This window comes from Alexandromys fortis, unplaced genomic scaffold (genome assembly GCF_014885135.2).
Source record: "Alexandromys fortis isolate MF-2015 unplaced genomic scaffold, M_Fortis_MF-2015_v1.1 scaffold_79, whole genome shotgun sequence".
NCBI lineage: Eukaryota > Metazoa > Chordata > Mammalia > Rodentia > Cricetidae > Alexandromys > Alexandromys fortis.
In genome coordinates this window covers 6301544-6316468 of record NW_026067964.1, presented here as the reverse complement: position 1 = coordinate 6316468, position 14925 = coordinate 6301544, and the positions used below count along the sequence as shown (strand labels likewise).

Sequence of the window (14925 nt, the reverse complement as noted above, 5' to 3'; positions counted from 1 at the left end):
CTTTTTATTTATTTGTGTGTTTGTTTGTGAGCACACGCCCCAAGATTGGGGGATTGGGAATTTGTAACGTTGCACATAATTATTTTGTACAGAGAATTTGAGAACCTCTGAGCTGAGGCGACTCTCATTCAGGTCCTGGGAGTTTACCTTGCTAAAAATAGACAAAAGTGTAAGTTTACATACATGTCCTCCACACTAGGAGAAATGTGTTCTCTGTTCACATGCTACCAGAGAAGGACTAGCGATCTCTGTAAGAAGAATTGAGACGGGATGTTTGCTAATGGTTGCGTTAATCATATGTGCCGGCCAGAAACCAACTGAGCATACTGTTCAGCTTCTCCCAGCTAGCTTTCCCTTAAAGAAAAAGTAGGCGCTGGGGAGACTGCTTAGTGGTTAGAGCCTTGGCTGCTCTTCCGCGGACTGTGGTCTACTCCCAGCACCCACATGGCAGCCTCCAGGTCCAAAGTATCTGATGCCCTTTTCCAGTTTCGTGGGCAGTGTACACACATGGTGCACATATGCAGGCAAAATCCACCGACATAAGATAAAAATGAGCAAATGTATTTCCTTAAAACAGAAAATGTACTCATTTCTAGGTTCCTCATTAAAGCTAAGAAGACAAGTTTAAACTTATTTATTCTGCTTTTCATGCCCCTACTGATGTGAGTTACAATAGATTGACTACTGTCATTCTGTTATGGATTTGGTCAAGACTTTTTTTTTCTGTGATTAGGAGTTTCACACTGATGCCGGCATGTTTACCACTGGCCACAGCTCCATCTCGCGCCACTCTTTCTGTGTAGGGGGTTAATTTTAGCATAAGTAAATACTGTTTGTCTCATTACACAGGTACCGCTGTGTTTTTGTACCACAGTGTCCCTTTTAATCCTTCCCTGATATCATGTTATCAGAGTTCTAGTCCAGCTTTCCTGTGAATGAGTTTTGTTGCCTCAGTTTCCCTGTCTGTTAAATGACCATTTGTTCATTCACTTGGCCTCTGCAAGCACGGGAGAGATAACATCAAGTGTTTAGCAGATCAAATCTCCCGGTTAACTCGTGTGTGTGTGTGTGTGTGTGTGTGTGTGTGTGTGTGTGTGTAGGCGCATTAAAAGCAGGCAGGGTTTTTAGGAGACTGACAAGAAAGAGAGGTGAAAGGACAAAAATGGGGATCAGAGATAGAGCTGCAAGAGATTTAAGAAATAGCAGAATTGGGGCTAAGAACATTTTTATTCCTAGCAACGCCGACAGCTTGTCAACCTGTGGCCTCCAGTGCAGGGGAGGTCTTGCCAGAGATTGGGGTGCGTTTGCAAAGACCTGCGAAGGGTGCAGACTCTGGCCAAGTGCATGTGTAATCTGTGTGGCGGTGGGTTCACAGGCCGTGGATTCACTGTGCACTTGGGACATAGACGGGGGAGTCGGGAATGTGTGAAGCAGGCCCGGCTGCTGCCCTGAGTACAGAGAAGTTGCAGGCTCTGTGGTGCTCAGGCCAGCCCTGTGCAGAGGGGTCTGGTCCATGACATCATCCTTAGACCACCAGGGCCTGCTTAGCAGCACGTTTATGCTTAGACAGAGTAAGTTATTGCAGAATATGAAGTTTTGCACCTATCACTTGAGCGTTCACAAAACTATGTGAGCGTGAAAAAAATCGTAACTAGTGCCTCTGACATCAAAGTCCCCTTGGCATTTTATGAGAATTCTCTTCAGAATGGGTAGGTGGCCCATAGAGAGCTGCTCCGTGGCTTTCAGGATGCCTGTGCAGTTGCTAGACTTATAAATATTGTAGAAATCTGTGCTGGGAATGTGCCACCTGACAGGTAGAGCGGCGTGGCTGGGCGCTCCAGGACTTCAAGGCCATGTCTGACAGAGCTCAGAGCTGTCAGGTCCATGAAGCGGGTTGCACACACCACCCCACCGCTCACCCAGCAGTGGCGTGTGCACTGAACACGTGTCTGTCGGAGGAAGGCAGCAGTAGGTGGGTTAAAACTGAGATGAGATTGAGCTGTCCTTGAGCCCCCTAGGATCATGGTACCCCTTGAGATTTTGCATGTTAGCGTCCACACAAAGAGCATGTCGGGTCACGTGAAATTTTTATTCATGGGGTGTTAATTTATTGATAGCGTCACCAAGTGAAAACAACCACCAGTGTACATTCAGGGCGCTGGTCTTGGTTTTAGTGTCTCTCTGGTGGGACGCTGAATGCTCAATCCAAGTCTAAGGAAAGGACGCCTCTCAATCCTTTGTTTATAGACTGTCGGTTTTTATTATTCATATGCAAGAATATCGTATTGTTGATATTTTGAATTTCCAGCAGGTGAAACATGAAGTAATCGACATCTCCATGCCTCTGTGAGCATATAGCATCGTGGCCTTTCTCTGAGTTTATAATTAATGGACGGTCATATTGAACCGAACATATTTATTGACTAAATTGCAGGAAACTTTCAAATCATTTGGAGCTCTTTCCGCATTCCCTTTGTGTTCCATTTTAAAGGTCACACTTAAGATGGCTCCTTTGCTCAGTCCTCTCAAAACTTGGAGCTCAAATTCCCTCTGAGGCAAGGGGAGGAGGTATTTCGTTGCACAAGCTTTATGGGAGGTTGAGTCAGGATGAAGGAAGATTACATATAGAGAGGAAGGCACCTAGAAATCACAGACATAAGAGGAAGGGGCTGAAGCAAAGCCAACAGCCACCCTCTGCCTGTTTACACATGTCTGGTCTGTTCACATCTGTTCTCCTCCAGCAGCCCCAAGTGTTTCAAGATATCAACCCTATCAAACAGGCTAATTGTTAACATGCCTGTCAACCCTGCAAAGAAATGTTATTGAATGCGTTACTTGACGAGGTAGTCTTGTCCAAACATAACTGTAGGGCTGTTCCCATGAGAGGATTCTGTAGACTAGAGGGGAGCCCAGGAGAATGAGGAGCTAGTTTGAGGAGCTGCTGCTGAACCGCAGCCTCAAGGAACCCTTGAGATGAGTGAGGATGCCAGTTGGTGCTAAGTCTGTTTTTGTCTTCCTGCCAGCCTGGGACCCCAGCCTACCAGGTGGCGTTGCCTCCATTCAGAGTGTCTTCCCTCCTCCATTAACCCTTTCCAGAAGTACACTGGTTGACACTCTCTGGAGGTGTGATTCCAAAGCCTGTTAGGTGGAGGATGGAAACATCCCAACTCCATCCCTTGTCAACTCACTCATCAACTCACCTTTAAATCATGACCATATGCCCCGTCCTCCGAGGTCTCATTGCCTCCTCATCTCCTCAGGAGTCATGACCTGATCTCTGCAATTGCACATTCTGAGTTCTGAGTTCTGCTTTAGAGAGCGCCCATTCTTATCCACACCAGACCAGCCATCTGACCCAACCTGCTAGTGCTATACAACTTTTTAATTGAAAAATTATTTTATGTGTATGGCTCTTTTGCCTGCATGCATGCTTTGCCCAATACCTGGTGCCTATGAGCCAGACTAGGGCATCTGATTCCTTGGAGCTGGAGTTATAGATGGTAATGAGTGCCACGGGGGGTACAGGGAACTGAAGCAGAATTCTCTGGGAAAGTAGCCTGTGTTCTTAACCACTGAGCCATTTCTTAAGCCCCTCGTAGTAGAAGATGTGCTACAACCAAGTTCTAAATTGTGTGGTCCCGACAGTTGTTAATATGCGCTATAGAAAACTTTGTTCGAAGCTGAGAAGGAAAAATGCAAATGGGAACAGCCTGGGAAAGATTCACAGAAAGATGGGACCTGGGAGGATGTCTAGATTTGAGAGGCAGAGGGAGAGTAAAGAAATGGTCATCTCCAGAGGTCTCATGGAGACAGTGACGGTGGTGACAGCCAATAGTCGGTGAGCATCACAGATGTACATGTGCCAGCTCAGCAGCAGCAGCAGGTGCTGCAGTCTCCCTCGTGCCTGGAGCAGGGTCTTCACAGTCTGCAGCCATGCACAGCCCTCGTCAGTGGACGGTGGAACCCAGTTCAGGGCTGTCTGACAGCCTCTGTGTCCGTGGGGTCTGATATGAAGGTACACACAGCTCAGCTCAGCGCATAGGAGCGGAACAAGGCCTGCCTGGAAGGGTGGGGTTCTAGAATCTTAGAGCTGGGGAGGGTTAGAAGGCACTCCAGTCTACCCTGATCATTAAAAAACTGAAACAGACCTAGGCAGGCTGAGCAGATGATGTCAAAGTAGACACTTGGGTTAATCTTTTCTCCCAACCCTAGGTTCTTCCCTCCCTGCACGGTAGGGTTCGTCCACGTGATGATGACACGGAGGTCTTAATATCCATCTGTGGGGACTAGAGCGCAGCTTCAGTCACTTGGAAATGGATGCCCTCTGAGAACAGGCCTTGCTGAACTCGAGCCGAAACAACTATGTGAGGCTCTTCAGCTTTTGGGCAGAACGTCTTTCTAACCTGTATGTAGCCACCTTTAAGAACTGGATGAGGACCGGCATAGAAGAAAACATGGTTTATCGCTGACTTGAAAACTGGAGAATCTTGTCATTCTTTCCAAGCTCTTATTCTAACTGCCAATCCGTGGTAAAATTGAAGAGCTAATTGTTCTCCCCTAGCCCACCTGCCCTCCTTCCCTCTCTCCTACTCCAGGTTTCATCTCCTAGCGGAAATGCCCGTGAGCAGTGTAGAACCCAGTGTTAGCAGCCAGAGGAAGAAAGGGCTGAACACCCAAGAGATATTGGTTCATGCGTCTGCAGAAAGCGGGTGGGCCGCAGGTGCTGAGGGTCCGGAATCTTTTAACGGAGACGTTATAGACGGTAGGGAAAGGACACACATGCACATCTGGGGGTGGGAGCAGGGACTGGCCTTTGAATGACAAAAGGCTCCACATTGTTTAGCCTCATGTCTTCCACAGTATAAAAAAACACATTTATTTACTCTATAGTTTGTTGTTGCTGCTGTTATTTTATTTATTTTTTAAGGAAGAAAACTGAGATTGGTTAAATTTTAGCTACTGATGCACCCAGAGCGCCGTTTTCCCACTCGGCTCTAATTGTGCAGATTCTCCCCGAGGGCAGTGGTAGGTGCTGTACATACCTATACATACAGCATTTGCTCCAAGGACAAGAGAGTTCCAGGGCTAGCTAGTGGCGCGTATATCCTGAATCCCTCTCCTCTGTGGGGTTTGCAGAGGCCACTGTGACCTTCTGATGAGCTTTGAGCTGGCTAAGGAAAGTCCACAAATGCTGTTCCTCAGCACATTATCAGCCGCCGCTTCCCTGAGGAGAGGAGAGGGCCTGAGAACCCAAGTGGAGGCTCTTGCCTGGGACCCGCCCTGCTGTGCTTGGCTTTGCTGCAACCCATCTTGTGCTTGCAGGAGCATCAGATCCCCCCTACCGGGCCTAAAACAATAGCAGGAATGTATTCCAAGGGTTCCCCACTTACTTTTCTTGCTGACTTTGGCAGTTGGATCAAAGCAGCAACAAAAGGCTGGACATAAAAGTTCTGCCTCCCAGGCTCTGTTCCCCTCCTACGGAGCAACCCTAACCTCACGGGGCTCTCTTTTTTCATGCTTTCTTAATGAGGAAATATTTTAGGGATTATCGGCACTGCAGGTTTATTTATTTATTTATTTTTCTGGTGGTTTCCACTCTTAACCAACTAAAATCTCTGTGATCTTGTTTGTAGCTTTGTTCCATTATGGGCCACATCTAGTCAACGACCAAAGAGCACAGGGACAAGAGAGATGGCTCTTGTAGAGGACTCAGGTTCAATTCTCAGCACCTACATAATGTACCCTCTTCTGACCATCTCAGGCATCGGGCATGCAAATGGTGCACAGGCAACACACACACACACATAAATCAACCTAAAACAACTTTTAAAATTAAAATAAAAAAATTTAAAGCAGAATATTCTTCATTCCTTGATGGATTCCCCTTTGTATGCTGTGAATACCAATGGTTAATAAACTGTCTTGGGCCTGCGCAGAGCAGGATAGAGGTTGGCAGGGAAAACTAAACTGAATGCTGGGAGGAAGGGGGCGGGGTCCAAGAGAAGCCATGGAGACTCCATGGGAGACAGACATGCTAAAACTTTGCTGGTAGGCCAAGACCTGTGGTGATGCACAGATTAATAGAAATGGGTTAAATTAAGATGTAAGACTTTGCCAATAAGAAGCTAGAGCTAATGGGCCAAGCAGTGATTTAATTAATACAGTTTTTATGGTTATTTCGGGAGTGTGGGTAGCCAGGGACAAACAAGGGAACTCTTACAACCCTTCCTTCTTTCCCTTCCTTTCTTTCTTCCTTCCTTCCTTCCTTCCTTCCTTCCTTCCTTCCTTCCCTCCCTCCCTCCCTCCCTCCCTCCCTCCCTCCCTCCCTCCCTCCCTCCCTCCCTCCCTCCTTTCCATCTCTATCCATAAAGCACTTTCTACCTTAGGTAGGGTTTTGCTTCTTTTTAAAAGAATTGTTTCTAAAATTTAACAAACTTTAAAAGTAATCTCAGTGCTGTGGAACTTGCCAAATGCCTTTGACCTCTTTCTCCTGCCAGTTCAGCCTGTGGTCTTATCACATATTCAGACACTTGCAGATTTATGAAATCATAAATGGAGGTGGGGTGAGGAGAATGGCACACGGTGTTTCTGAGGTTGGTGGCCATGCAATGTCATTGTCAAATCTCATGTTGGTTTCACTTTATGTTTAATGGAGTAGGCTGGGTGGTGGGGTGCAGCCCTCAACGTGCTTTGTGTGCACAGTACACATCATCTCTGTGTCCTTGAAGGAAGTGGCCTGATTGGTGTCCGTGGAGGTTGTCATCAGACTGCTGGTAGGGGAGGAACAGGAATTCATAGTTAACAGGCAGGACTTTGTAATTCTGATTTAGACAAGGAACTGGTTCTGAGATCTGTCATTACATGAGCTATGGTCTCTTAACTTATCTGGCAGAGTTGGTGGTCTGGGATGTAAGCATCGTTCCTGTCCTTAGGAATCTTTTCCTGGGTCTGAGGTTATGAACTTTCCTCCAACAAGATCTAAAGGGAATGTGAATGGGCACAAGAATATATATTGTCCCTATGGCTAGCGCAGTGCTTCCTAAGGAACGCAGGAGTCCTGGGCAGTGGAGATAGTGGACATACTTGAAATTTAACTTCACATCCACGTGGACCCAATTCTAGAACAAGAGGCAGGTGTGAATGATGGAGTTTGGGGAAGAGACTGGCATCAGGCTGGCTTAGAGGGAGGACATGGGATCTAAATCAAGCTGTTCTCACAGTCACTGTGATGTAGGGTGGCCAATGAAAAAGAGGACAGGATATTTGGGGGCATGGATCTGTGCCCATGCAGGGGCACGGGAAGAGGGTGGCATAGTGACTGAGCCAGTCAGTCTTCTCAGCAGCACATGGCTCCAGAGTAGACAAGACATGCCTCCAGGACTCAGCGTCTTGTTTGTCTGCATAGGAGAGAAGAGTAATAAGTTAACAATGTAGTAGTTTTAAACATTTTTATGTTAAAACAGGGGCACATCATTGAAGAGAATGCAATCTCATAGACTTAAAAAAATGTAAGAACTCAGATTTCTACTCCTTCTTTCTCCCCCACCTCTCCCCACCTCTCCTCTTCTCTCCTTTTCCCCCTCTTTCCCCTCCTCCTCCTTCTTGAGACAGGTCTTTCTTTGCAGCTTCGCCTGGTCTTGGAGCTCACTACATAGACCAGGGTGGCCTTGAACTCCTGGAGATCCACCCCTGCCTTCCGAGCGCTGGGATTAAAGGTGCACCGCCGTACCTATCTCCACTCTTCATTTGCTCTCTCAGTGTAACAGTTGAAGATTCTTTAAAAGTGGCCACTGACTCCATTCTTTCGTCAACAGGGATCAGAATTGCCCAGCAATCCACAGGGCTGCTGTGGCAGGCGAGGTTAAGGAGGTGAGAAGATTTGGCTTAGTTGTTAGAAAACCCCAGAGTGTACAGAGGGGGCAGGCTCTGGGGACTGCCAGTGATGGCGACCTTCATAGCAGTGAGTGTGGTCCCCAACACAGCTTGCCTGTCTTCACATAGCGGCTGTGAAACACCTCTGCCACAGGCCAGGAGTCGAGTCTGCTCTTTTCGTCAAGAAAGCAGAGGGAACCGTCAGGGGCCGTCTCCCAGGATAATGAGTTGCAGGGTCCTCAGAGGCAGTTTTCATTTTTCCCTTACTGACTCTAAGTATGACATTCCCTCCTTGGCTCCCTCTGCCCACCAGGGAATTTGCCCCTGGTACCTTCCTTTGTTTGCAGCAGATTTGGGCTGTGAGCATTAGGTAATGCTGACTGGGAGAACTCTGCTTTTCCTATTCATTGTTTGGAAGCATGAGGAGAAAGGCCAGTTTGCCTAGAAGGCTCACAAATGGTCTCTGAAGGCAACTCCAGAAACAGTTTTGTGTGTTGAGAGTATCATTGAAGTCAGGTCTCACCGTCCAGCAGCCCACTGCCGATGCACTTTGTTTGCACAGCTCAGGGCTGCTCAGGGTATGGAGAGGAACGTGACCAGGAAACATGCCTATGCCTACTGGTTTGGTTATTTGTTTTGTTTTTTTGAGATCGGGACTCATGATGTGTCTTAGTGTTTTATTGCTGTGCTGAGACACCATGACGATGGCAACTCTTATAAAGAAAACATTTAATTGAGGTAGCAGCTTACAGTTTCAGAGGTTTAGTATTATCATCATGGTGGGGAGCATGGCGGTATGCAGACAGATGTGCTGGAGAAGGAGCTGAGAGTTCTACGTCTTGCAGGCAACAGGAAGCGAACTGTCTCACTGGGTGTAACTTGAGCATAGGAGATCTCAAAGCCTGCCTCCACAGTGACACACTTCTTCCAACAAAGCCACTCCTACTTCAACAAAGCTGCACCTTCTAATAGTACCACTCCCTTTGGTAGCCATTTTTTAAAACCACCTCACTATATAGCCCTAGCTATACGTAGGCCAGGCTGGCGTGGAAATGACAGAGATTTACCTGCCTCTGCCTGCCTAGTGTGGGGGTTAAAATGTGGTGCCTAGGTTTCTACTCTTATTTTAGCAATGGAGAATGAGAAATGGTATAGGTAGAGGAGGGAAAAACATTTTGGAACTTCTGGAGAGAAATTTAATGTTTTAATTTGTTTACTGTGATGTGATAAGATTTTTCCTCAAAAATAATAACCATTTTTTAATAAAAGATTTTCTATGCCTAAGAGGAAAAGACTATTTCTGTCTGATAGAGAAAATACTAATAACAAATTTGCAAAAAGAATATAATCTAAAAAGAAATCTGGATATGGTGGCGTATACCTGTGATCTTACCTACTTGTTAGACTGAACAGGGGCACCTTTTGCTCTCAGGAGTTTGATGCTAGTGTGAGCAAGAGGAGAGGAGAGGAGAGGAGAGGAGAGGAGAGGAGAGGAGAGGAGAGGAGAGGAGAGGAGAGGAGAGAAGAGAAGAGATTTCTGAGCAGGGATGCTCTGACTCTGAGAACACTTTCAAACTGTATTGGTGCTAATGATTAAGATGTGTAGGGGGGAGGTCGCTTGTTTGTCCTGGCTGCCTGGCTAGCTTAAATGCAAAATAACCAAACAAAAACTGTATTAATTAAATTACTGCTTGACCCATTAGCTCTAGCTTCTTACTGGCTAACTCTTACATATTAATTTAACCCATTTCTATTAATCTGTGTATCACCATGAGGTCATGGCCTACCAGCAAGGTGTCAGCACTCTATCTCTGGCAGCAGCTCCATGGCGTCCCCTGACTCTGCCCTTCTTTCTTGCCCTTCTTTCTTGCCCTTCTTTCTCCCAGCGTTTGGTCCAGTCCTCTCTGCCTATCTAAGTTCTGCCCTATCAACAGGCCAAGGCAGTTTATTCATTAATAGTAATCACAGAACACAGAGGGGAATCCCACATCAAAGATGTCAAAGAAAGCATATTATGCAGCTCAGTCATTGAAGAACGTTAATTAGTCTAGCATTCTGTATTTGTGCTGTATCAGTTCACCTTCTCTAGCTGTGACCACAGTATCTGGAAGAACAGTGTGACGGATGAAAGATCCATCTGGGCAGGTTCAGAGATGCAGTGTGTTTTGGTGGGGGAGACATTGTGGAGCAGTTCATGGTGACAGAAGCATGGAGCTGATGCTGTCCACATCACATCTGTCCATGAAGCAAAGGCTCAGACATGAAGCACAGACAGATCCCACCTTCAGAGGCCTGCCTCCATCAGCAGACTTCTGCCAGCCAGATCTCACTCCCTAAAGGCCCCACAGCTTCCCCAAATAGTGCTACAAGCTACAGACCACGTATTCAAAACATGAGCATATTGGGAGCACATTTCAGATTCAATAACATGCACCTCTTATACACTGCAACATTTTTTTCTTCTCTGAGGTATATTAAAAATAACTATATCTCTTTTATAAGTAAAAATAACCATTGTAGTGAGGTTATTGAAAACCCCAAGAGACGAGTGGCAGAAATAGTTTGAAAATTTCAGTGGCTTTCTATTCTAGCTATTACATTCATGGTTGTCTTAGTTTGGGTTTCTATTGGTATGATAAAATACCATGACCAAGACAACTTACAATAGAAAGCATTTGATTAGGCTTCCAGTTTTAGAGGGTTAGAGTCCGTGATAGTGGAGCAAAGGCATGGTGGCAAGAATAACTGAGAGCATACATCTTGGTCTACAAGCAGGAGACAGAGGTGAGGGCTGGGAGAGAAGAGGGGAGGAGAAAAAAAAAAGAATATGCTGAGAATAACTTGAATTCTTTGAACCTTTAAAGCCTACCTCCAACAAGGCCACACCTCTTAATCCTTCCCAAACAGTTCCACCAGCTGGGTCCGAGTATCCAAACATAGGAACGTATGGAGGCCATTCTCATTCAAACCTACAACAGTCTGGTGTAGGTGGTTGTTCTTTTACTATAGCCCCATGCTTGAGGGCCAAAATGTTGTTGGCTTTTCTTTTACTCTTTTTACTCTTTCTCTTTTGTGTGGCCTGTCCTCCAGTTCCCAAGTAAATACACACAGAGTCTTCTGGTTACTTCAAATGCCTGGCCTTAGCTCGGCTTGTTTATTAGCCAGCTTTTCTTTAATCAAACAAATGGAACATGTTTTTGCATTGTAAACAAAAGCAGTAGGAAGAAACGTAACACACCTTAAAGTAATATTCCACAACAGTCCAGCATGGCTATGCAAGAACTGAAATATCTTTTGTGCTTAACACTGCATAGTATTCTGAAAACTTCAAAGGGGAGACTCACTTTTGGATGGATTTCTTTTCCCTAGGTTCTGCACTGTCTGTTTAGCAAGCATAGATATTTATAAAATGCCTAAAAGGTAAAAGAGCTAAATAATTTGTTGGTCTTAGTCAATACACCCTACAGTTAAAACAAAACAAAAGCCAGTTTTTCATCCCCATTGCCTTTCTGGGGATGACAGGCCCCTGAAGTCATGTGACTTTCCTCGTTCTTCTCACTGCTCTGTCAGCTCGCCTGCTTGAGGAACTTAATTTCCTGTCTTGCTGCATATGATTGAAAAGCAATGACATTTATTTTCTCTGCGGTAATGTGTTTACTTTTCTCTTGGATGGCCATCCCTTTGTTGATATCTTAGCCAGGCTTGGAGTGTTAATTGATTACGAGGCTTCAGCAAGATCCCTGGTTACACTCAATGCAGAAACTGTGTTCCTGTGGGTTGATGCACAGGCCGCATTGGCTAGGGATCCTGTGGAGCTCTATAAATCAGAAATCAGAAAGCGTGGGTCATGATAATAAGTTGTTCCATGTCTGCATATCTAGGAGAGAGCAGACATAAACAACCTTTTTCTTGCAGACATGCAGCCAGTCTGCCACGGTGTTCCTTAACACTTAGAATATGGGGAGTGGATGGAGTCTGGAGAGGATATTTTTATCTCATGTAAAATAATTGCTAGTAGATATTTCTCTCTGCCACATATGAATACAATGTGTGTGGAGTAAGATACACATCTGGAAAAGAACAATGTTTACATGCTGGTATTTGAGGACAGCATTTTGCTTCCAGAGTCCCATGCTGTGAGTTCAGCCAGGTTCAGTATTAGTTCCTGAAGACCACCCTTTCCTCATCTGCCCCACCCCTCTTTCTCTTCTTGGCTTTGGGTATCCATTGCTCTTGTGGAGAATATGGTACTAAACCCAGACTTTGTCCTAACACAAGGACTTTCTGTTACATCTTAACCCAAGAAGACGGTCCAAGCCAAATGAACGATAAAACAAAATAATGTGCCTGAAAGATTCCAGGCCCAGTCAGTATAACATTCTCTGGAAAATCTTGTTTACAATAGACTCAACTGCTTGACATTCTGGGGAAGGGGAGAAGGTGGGCAGCCAGGGTCCAAGTAAAGTCACGGGTACGAGGCTGAAAGACAGTATGGTACAGTGCCTAAGACAGCAGGGACTCTGGACGTAGAGAGACGTGAGCTCAGATCCACATTCTACTACCTGTTAATCAGTGCCGTGTAGGGCTATGCCCTTTCTCAACATCAGTTTGCTTATCTTCAGAATGGTACTTGGACTTACCAGGACTACTGTGAGAATCCAATGAAAGAATTCATGCAAAACACCTGGAAGAAAAGCTGACAGAAGTAGAGATTCGCAAATGCAACTGTATTGGCTGTTGTCTCGTTGGCCGTCTTGCTTGGCCAGAGAGGACACTGCAGCAGTAGTCTCTGGGTGGAATCTGTTTCAAACGTCCAGCTGTTCCATGGATAGAAACTAGCGCCCCCTGGAGGATTTGGTTGGTAAGGGCTCTGCAGGCTTCAGAACCCCACTTTCAGGTCACAGAAACAGTTATTCGGAAACAAACCTTCCACTGCGGGTAGGGTGAAGGTTTTGCTGCAAGAGAGATGGGAGTAAGGGTAGGAGAGAAAACTGTAGACTCCGCGAGAGTGTGGTATCGGAGCCAAACTTGTGTGTTGAAGGCTCAGACTCTGTGCATGTCTGGGGTCAGGTGACCTGATTACCAGCGTTAAATTTAAATATTACAGAGGTTCTGTAAATTATGCAACATTAGCTTTCTGCTGTTAAGCTTTTCTCTGAATGTTGGCTTAGTTCTTCATTTCTCACATGAAAAACAAAAATGGGCTTGAGAGACGGCAGCATCCCTTCAAAGCAACTCAAACCCACTACACTCGATTTTCCATTGTCTTTGAGTATCAAAAAGCAAAGTATTCTCGGTGATTCCAGGGCCAAATTTTGTTACTGCTAACAACTATCCCTGCTGGCACATAGTTTAAAACAATTATGTCCAGTAGCTCCGGGCTTTCATTTAGGAATCACACATGCTAAGACAAAGTCCATTGCAGGCGCCTCCAGGCGTCACTGGGTTCTTTCCCTCCAGATGCCACTGTGCTGAGTGGGTGGGCAGCTGGTCAGCTTCTCAGTGGGTGTCCAGGACCTTGCTCTGAGTCCATGAGATCTGTGACACAGCAGGACTTTCATATGTAACCTCAATGTGCAGGGATTCCGTCTCACTGGGGCCACCAGAACCTGGATGTGTGGGGAGCCGATCTCCCTGGGGCCACCATAACCTGGACGTACAGGGAGCCCGTCTCCCTGGGGTCACCATAACCTGGACGTACAGGGAGCCCGTCTCCCTGGGGCCACCATAACCTGGATTGCAGGGAGCCCATTTCCAGGGGGCCACCATAACCTGGACGTACAGGGAACCCATCTCCCTGGGGTCACTGTAACCTAGATGTGCAGGGAGCCCATCTCTACAGGGCCACCCTTACTTATCGGGAACTAGCTGGTTAATGCTTCTTTGGGCAGGAGTCTGAGATGGATTCTGTCGTGATTTCCTAAGGGTCATGCTGAGGCTGAACGTTGGTCATCCGCGGCAGGGACCCACCTGGATGACATCACCTCCATGTGCTGCTTTTTCCTTTTCCCCTGTTTGTTCCCCAGCCGCTCACTCCTACTCTCTGGGATCGCTTCCAAAACAAACTCCCTGTGTACACGCTTCTGCGTTCGGCCCAAGCAGAACTGGTGTCCCCAACACCCCGGCCGCTTGGCTAGCTCATGCCCGAAATAACAACACACAAACTGTATTCATTTAAAGAACTGCTTGGCCCATGAACTCTAGCCCTTACAGGCTAATTCTCGCACCTGGTCTAGCCCATTTCTAATGATGTGTGTAAGCACCCCAAGGTGCGCTTACCGGAAAGATTCTAGCCTAAGTCCATCGTGGGTTGCAGCTGCCTGGGAGAGCTGAGCATGGTGTCTCTGCTCCAGCAGAGCTGTCCGGTCTCTCCGGAAGCAGAGCAGAGTCTGACCTCACTTCCTCTTCCGCCCAGCATCCTATTCTGTTTCCTCCTCTCATCTATGCTCTAAGCTAAGCCAAGCAGTTTCTTTATTGCTCAGCCAATGAAATCAACAGATTGATATATGACACTCCCAATCACTTCCCCTTTTTCTGTTTAAACAAAAAAAAGAAGGCTTTAACTTTAACGGAGCAAAATTACATATAACAAAACAGTTATCAAGTAAAAATTACAATAATCTATTTCATAACTAAGGAAAACTATAACTATAACTAACTATTCTTAACTCCATCAAACAGTCCAGAAAGATACAATATTACCTAAGCAAATAAGAAATAAGCAAACTCTCAAACTCTAGAAATGACAGAGACATCTCACTGCCTGGACAGTCACCCAAAGTTCCTCTGTACCATTGGGGCATCCATCTTCAGCCTAGAGGCCCATAGTTTCCAGCAGACATTTCCACAAAGCAGGAACTTTCAAAGGCAGTCACTATCTGCTTGTCTTGAAGAATGTCTTGCAGACTCTTTCATGAATCAGGAACCCCGAAAGATCATCTCACCTTTAGGCAAGTTCAGCAGTCCTCTCTCTGCGGGTTCTCTGTGTCCAGTTTATGCAATAGTCCAGGCAAGAGCAGTTTCTTGCCCAAATGTCTATCAAACTCCATAAGG

The 14925-nt window shown here is 46.1% G+C and overlaps 1 protein-coding gene and 1 long non-coding RNA gene across 2 annotated transcripts in view; one reads left to right on the top strand and one right to left on the bottom strand.

Moving 5' to 3' along the window:
- Positions 1-14925, top strand: part of Arsb (arylsulfatase B) — a 157439-nt gene that overhangs the window by 34174 nt on the left and 108340 nt on the right. The gene's annotated exons all lie outside the window — the stretch shown is intronic.
- Positions 6338-14307, bottom strand: LOC126508550 (uncharacterized). The gene is made up of 3 exons (XR_007593872.1): positions 14152-14307; positions 12513-12827; positions 6338-7397 (listed from the first exon to the last, which is right to left on the bottom strand). It is a non-coding gene; the product is annotated as an uncharacterized lncRNA (long non-coding RNA).